This window comes from Salvelinus sp. IW2-2015, unplaced genomic scaffold (assembly GCF_002910315.2).
Source record: "Salvelinus sp. IW2-2015 unplaced genomic scaffold, ASM291031v2 Un_scaffold1526, whole genome shotgun sequence".
Lineage (NCBI taxonomy): Eukaryota > Metazoa > Chordata > Actinopteri > Salmoniformes > Salmonidae > Salvelinus > Salvelinus sp. IW2-2015.
Window position 1 is genome coordinate 233,141 of NW_019942965.1, and position 7,903 is coordinate 241,043.

The following is a 7,903-nucleotide window of genomic DNA, read 5'->3' on the forward strand; positions in this document are numbered from 1 at the left end:
CAAAACAAGACATGGTATCCATAACAAAACAAGACATGGTATCCATAACAAAACATGGTATCCATAACAAAACAAGACATGGTATCCATAACAAAACATGGTATCCATAACAAAACATGGTATCCATAACAAAACAAGACATGGTATCCATAACAAAACAAGACCTGGTATCCATAACAAAACAAGACCTGGTATCCATAACAAAACGAGCCACCTATGATTTCCCACATGGCAGATTCTTGTCATCGTTGCAAGATATCTGACCGTTCAGAATCACAACACGCCTGCCTGCCTGCCTGTCTGTCTGCCTGCCTGTCTGCTTGCCTGCCTGCCTGCTTGTCTGCCTGCTTGCCTGCCTGCCTGCCTGCCACATCGATGAGGGCGCATCATTTTCTTGACGTTGTCAGCCAACCTGTCTATTCAAATTCTCCGGCGATATTGAGATACAAGTGACCAATCGAAGCTCACCATAGCTTCCAACCCCTACTGGATTGGCTGACAATGGCTGTTGATACCGTACGTACTGTAGCACTACCTAGCATGCTAGTTAGCACCACGAGGGCGAGGCTAGTGTAGCTAGGTGAGGCTGCTGTTTTAGGTTAGACCAAGGGTTAACAAACCTTTTCACTGAGGCCCCCCCTTCCATTACTGGGGAACATCCCACCTAGATTTTCTTTTTTAAACGGTAGCCGATATGGGCTAGTTTCTGACAAGTTATAAATATCTCTCTAAGGTCTGTGATGACTGACATGACAAGAGGAAAACTGATGATGTAATACCCGATTTAGTAATGTCACCTTGCACATTCTACTATTACAACTTTTAAGAGTAAGTTTAAAGCTGGACTGAGTTCCTTAGACCCGATGTAGACTTATGGTTTGGCCTCACTGAACTAAAGAGGAGTTGAGCTGTCCTGTCATTCTACTAATCTCAGCCAAAAAAAAGAAAACACCCCTTTTTCAGGACCCTGTCTTTCAAAGATAATACGTAAAAATCCAAATAACTTCACAGATCTTCATTATAAAGGGTTTAAACACTGTTTCCCATGCTTTTTAAATGAACCATAATTAATGAACATGCACCTGTGGAACGGTCATTAAGACACTAACAGCTTACAGATGGTAGGCAATTAAGGTCACAGTTATGAAAACTTAGGACACTAAAGAGGTCTTTCTACTGACTCTGAAAAACACCAAAAGAAAGATGCCCAGGGTCCTTGCTCATCTGCGTGAACGTGCCTTAGGCATGCTGCAAGGAGGCATGAGGACTGCAGATGTGGCCAGGGCAATAAATTGCAATGTCCATACTGTGAGACGCCTAAGACAGCGCTACAGGGACACAGGACGGACAGCTGATCATCCTCGCAGTGGCAGACCACGTGTAACAACACCTGCACAGTATCGGTACATCACACCTGCGGGACAGGTACAGGATGGCAACAACTGCCCGAGTTACACCAGGAACGCACAATCCCTCCATCAGTGCACAGACTGTCTGCAATAGGCTGAGAGAGGCTGGACTGAGGGCTTGTAGGCCTGTTGTAAGGCAGGTCCTCACCAGCAACAACGTCGCCTATAGGCACAAACCCACCGTCGCTGGACCAGACAGGACTGGCAAAAAGTGCTCTTCACAGACGAGTTGTGGTTTTGTCTCACCAGGGGTGGTGGTCGGATTCGCGTTTATCGTCGAAGGAATGAGCGTTACACCGAGGCCTGTATTCTGGAGCGGGATCGATTTGGAGGTGGTAGGTCCGTCATGGTCTGGGGCGGTGTGTCACAGCATCATCAGACTGAGCTTGTTGTGCGTTACAGGGAAGACTCTTGCACTGAGATGCAGTGCCTTAGACCGCTGCCCCACTCAAGAGCCCTTACCTTCTTTTAAGTCAAGGGGAACTCCNAGAGCCCTTACCTTCTTTTAAGTCAAGGGGAACTCCACATATTGCTTGTGGTTTCCTTGGAACAGTGAATGTCACATGGTTCTAGCTATAAAATACGTAAAACAATAATTTGACATGTGACAAACATCGACGACAACCAGCTAGTTTACTATGTCACCGGTCAGATTGAATGCAAATACAGATTTGCTCAACTCGCCGGGGTCCATGATAACTTACTTAGTTAGGTGGCTATCCTCAAATATAATAATGTTTAGTTCTCTAACGTTACCATCTGTAAAAAATAGGTGGTTTGCTAATGCATCGTGGCCTGGTTTTTAAATCCAACTAAATTACCAGCAACCTCCCATTCGCTGTATAGAAAATAAAACTCGGAGGACTGAAACGGTAATGCRGATAATCTCTTGCTACCGCATCAAAAGAACACAGCATCTATATAGGTTTAGCAGCTTCTAGCTAGCTACCTTCAGACACGATTCATTCGCTAGCTCGCYAATCTAAAAACGGCGAAGAAGCTAACTGTTAGCTAGTATGGCCGGGGATACGAAATGTGCTATCAAATGCAGTTCTTACCGTATATTTGGGAACAGTTTGATGTCCGATTTGAGATGTTGAAAGGTAGCTAACTATAATACTTGCATCCAAAGCAGCAGTTCATGCTAGGTTGGTTGGCTGGTCAATCATTCAAAAACCATGTCGTCAAACTAGCTAGCTAAACTAGAAACACTACTGGCTGCCTGTCTTATCTCATAGAGATCCTATGAAATTACTAGAGGGGGCCTGTCATAAACTCTCAACGTTCATGAATGGGGCTGAAAATGGCAGCCATATTGGTCAGGGAGAAATCCAAACCAGCCTAATTGGAATGGACGGCAGTAGAGTAGAGGCATAATCCTGATTTTACTTATGCAGGAAAGTAAAAGGGATGTGATATATTGCGTAATAGAATTGTCAACCTAAAATATTGTCATATATATTGTCATAAATACAGTTTTTTTTACCAACTTTCTGAATAAATATCCTAAAGTATATGTAAACAGACCATACATTTTCATGGAAAGCTGTGAGTGCTATTATTATGATACAATATCAGTACTTGTATTAACAACTTGTAGAAGTCCTATCATCAACTGATTTCAGCCGGTGTATGGCTGTGGACTGAATGCATTGTTTGAATGGAGTATTGGCAGTTAATTTGAAACATTTATGGAATCATTCCTCTAAAGCTGTCTGGCTAGCTAACAAACATACAGTGCAGGTACCTTCTTCAAATTCATTATTTAACACAATATCTTATCAAAGGACTGCCATGTCATGGTTGACCAACTCCCTGACCAAAATGGACGACAAATATCCCCTCTTTATAGAATGTTCAAAGATTATTCTAGTAGTCTAATTCTATTGCCAATCCCTCCTACGTCTTGCTCCCGATGGTTTGTCGCAAACTGACGTGCGCGCACCCTGGTGTTAAAAAGTAGGCGGTACGAGGGAATCCGTTCCGAGTGACGTAATCAAGAAAACGTTAGGAGCGGGGGGGGGGGGTCCCCTCTTTCCCTAAATCCATGTACAAGAGGAAAACCTTTCTAGAACATACCTGGCCTACCCTTCTACATTTCTACTTACTAGAAGTCAATTATTACAAGTCTTRGACATGTCTTCGGATTTTGATTTTGGAACAATGTATCAATAGGTCTAACCTCCTGACATTGTTTGAGAAGTTATTTTATTTACCAAATCCTTCATGTTTTAAACGTGTAGTTTTTGAAGTTTTCAATMTTTTTTTTTATTACACTCATATAGCAGTCAATACAAACTGAAATCCATGAGCATACAACATATGAATGCATAAGAGCAACAAAATTAAAAAAAATACTAATGTCATGCGGTCTTAAAGTGACTCATTAATCAATGAACAGAAATATGAGATTGGTGACCTCATGTATGGATATATATAGACTCTTTTTTTCTGTCAAACAGKTAGGCCTACCTCACTTCTTAAACAGGAAGAAATAGGCTCCAACACAAGGCCCTCTTGTTAGTAAAGTTCCTACTTTCAGCACCATGAGCTGTCCATTTCCGGACTAATTGTGCCGCAGTTGGCTGCTTCAAGTTTAGCACATGTTAAGTTACTCGTATCACGGTTATTGTGGCCAATATAAATAAAGATCCAGGGATCCCTCTCGTTTTAACAATAAATTGTCGGTCACCCTCTCCTACGGAGGGTGACACGTTCGATGTCCGAATAACGGTAGGGACGAAAATCGAGTGGTTTTCTTCCAAAAAATGAGCCGCAACTGGTTATGTCGAGTTTTGCACCTACGATGCTCCGAGATTCGTACTTTTAATTCGCCGCTTGTTAACCCACATTTTTACCATAAGGACAAGTTATAAGAAAATTAACTGCCAGTGAGAGCATGTGAAAGCTACCTTTTATTGGGATCGTGTTTCCCTAGATTTGGGGGTGTGTTTGAAGGATCTACATTTGAAGCGCCCATGCATGACGCCAGCCCATTACACTGTAGTTTCCATGCAGTAGGGCGCAAAATAGACGTGTACGGGGATATTTTGGCGTGGTAAATCAGAGTTTACCAATGATCTCTGAGATTTCTGCCCCGTGAGAATCGACCCATGGGAGGGTCTGAAAACACATTACCGATACGGTCATCGGATCTTAGAAACGTGCCAATGGTTTGTGAACAATTCCGCTTAATTGGTTCAGAGCACTTTGAATAGGAGCTAGTATTGAACGCAAGAATGCTTATTTTTTGAGACTGCCCTGAAAGAGAGGTCTCGATTTTTTTGTATTTTCCCAATGTCAGTATTAATCTGACCATTTTTTGTACCCCCTCTCCTTGGATTTTCTTTGCGTCTCCGACATATTTTTGTCAAAATCGGATTGTTTTTTTGCAAAGATCTGGGGAAGGGTACCAAAACATTTCTCCAGCATTGAAGGTCCCCAAGAACACAGTGGCCTCCATCATTCTTAAATGGTAGAAGTTTGGAACCACCAAGACTCTTCCTAGAKCTGGCCRCCYRGCCAAACTGAGCAATCAGGGAGAAGGGCCCTGGTCAGGGAGGTGACCAAGAACCCGATGGTCACAATGACATATGTGATGGTCACTTCCCAGATCTGTGCCTARCCACAACCCTGTCTCAGAGCTCTACGGACAATTCCTTCAACCACATAGCTTGGTTTTTGACATGCACTGTGAACTGTTGGACCTTATATAGACATGTGTGTGCCTCTCCAAATCATGTCCAATCAATTGAATTTAGAACAGGTGGACTCCAATCAAGTTGTAGARATATTTAAAGGATGATCAATGGAAACAGGATGCACCTGAGCTCAATTTCTGTTTGGGTACAGCMCAGTGTTTTTGTATACGTGTTTGTTTTGGGTGTATTAAAAACCCCTATTGTGTATTCCTGCWCCTGTCTCCAAAATCCTTTATACCAGCATGACACTGGATTAGAAAATMTCATGTGTAGTCTCTGACACGTCCTTCTTTCTGTTTGTTACTGCAGTACAGCATCACACAACCGCTAGTCTGGAGGGAGTGGTAACTGAACAAAATGTTCTGCATTTCTCTAATGAATCTTTTTTTTTTTTTTTTAACTGCCAACGAATCAATCACCTTGAATAGTAACTGTATTCAATGCATTGACTTCTAGATAAAGATGTAAAATAATGAAAATAACAAATGCCTTTGTGTTTCTTATTGAAATGCAATAAACAATTGATGACAAAAAAACAAATTGACACCTGTCCATTTTGTWTTGAAGAAAGCTTTATTTAAAAATAATACATTTACAACAACTATACTGATTAGGGGGTTCAGCTTGATATCTATAGTATGTATATATATATACACAAACAGTAATTGCTTGACGTTTTAAACTCCTCTCTTGTGATAAAATACATACATTTCCCATTATACCAAATGTGTAATTAATGTATAGAATACAGCACACATGGTGTGGCTCATTGTGATGTGCCAAATGCTAACTGTGAGGGATTATTTAAGGGATGGTCCACAGTATTACCGAGAGCCGGTTTCACAGACATCCATTTTCCTCTGTAACATTTGGAGCTAGGGTCAAAGTTGAATGTATCTAAAGCAGAAAAAACAATGATTAAACAACATTTTTGTCTTCTAAAAGTAGTCGGAACTGTCTWCCTTGAWAGCAACATACAGTGCATTCGGAAAGAATACAGACCCCTTTACAGACCCCTTCCCTTTTTTACACATTTTATTTAACGTTCCACATTTTATTTTACGTTATTCTAAAATGGATTAAATTAAATGTTTTTCCTCATCTATCTACATACGGTACCCCATAATGACAAAGCGAAAACTAGTTTTTTTTAAAATACATTTTGTAAAGATAAAAAATAAATATATTTAAATTAACTACTGTATATCACCCACCACCAGTGGTCGTATCGTAGACGTCATGTACGTGTGTGTTTATATTGATCCTTTAAACAGTTGGAAACAACGTTGTGGAACGTTCAGATAAAAATACACACTACATAGCCACTACATAGCCAACTACATAGCCAAACTGACATAGCTACATACGGCCACTACATAGCCACTACCATAGCCACTAACAGTAGCCACTACATAGCCACTACATAGCTACTACATAGCCGCTACATAAGCCATTCATAGCACTACATAGCTACATTAGCCACTACATAGCCACTACATAGCCACTACATAGCCCAAAAGTATGTGGAAACACCTGCTCGTCGAACATCTCATTTCAAATCATAGGCATTAATATGGAGTGTTGGTCCCCCCCTTTGCTGCTGTAACAGCCTCCACTCTTCTGGGAAGGCTTTCCACTAAATGTTGGAATATTGCTGCGGGGACTTGCTTCCATTCAGCCATAAGAGCATTAGTGAGGTCGGGCACTGATGTTGGGCGATTAGGCCTGGCTCCCAAAGGTGTTCGATGGGGTTGAGGTCAGGGCTCTGTGCAGGCCAGTCAAGTTCTTCCACACCGATCTCAACAAACCATTTCTGTATGGACCTCGCTTTGTGSACGGGGGCATTGTCATGCTGAAACAGGAAAGGGCCTTCCCCAAACTGTTACCACAAAGTTGGAAGCACAGAATCATCTAGAATGTAATTGTATGCTGTAGCGTTAAGATTTCCCTTCACTGGAACTAAGGGGCCCGAACAATGAAAAACAGCCCCAGACCATTATTCCTCCTCCAAACATTACAGTTGGCACTATACATTGGGGCAGGTAATGTTCTCTTGGCATCCTTCTAGCCCAGATTCATCAGTTGGACTGCCAGATGGTGAAGCGGGATTTATCACTCCAGAGAATGCGTTTCCACTCAGAGACTGGCTGTGAGTTTTACACCACTCCAGCCAACACTTGGCATTGCGCATGGTGATCTTAAGCTTGGCTGCTCAGCCATGGAAACCCATTTCATGAAGCTCCCGACGAACAGTTCTTGTGCTGACGTTGCTTCCAGAGGCAGTTTGGAACTCAGTAGTGAGTGTTGTGACCGAGGACAGACAATTTTTACGGGCTTCAGCACTATGCGTTCCCGTTCTGTGAGCTTGTGTGGCCTACCACTTTGCGGGCCGAGACGTTGTTGCTCCTAGACGTTTCCCCTTTCCCCCGGTCACTTACAGCTGACCGGAGCAGCTCTAGTAAGCCCGAAAAGTTATTCCCCTTGTCAGCAACGGGTGTGTGCTGAAATAGCTGAATCCACTCATTTGAATGGGTGTCCACATACTTTTGGCTATGTAGTGTATATGACATAGAACAAACATACCTCTGACATGTACAATACAGAATCACATCATCAGCTCTATTCATGACATTTATATTTGCTCCATAACGTTTTTCCTAATGAATGCGCCCCACGGGTGTATTGTTGCAGATAAAAATTTTGCAGACAGAAATGTAACAACGTTCTGTAACGTTGTCGTATTGAGTTTGGCCCTGCATTAGCCGGGTGTAATAGTGCTAAACCGGGTGTAAC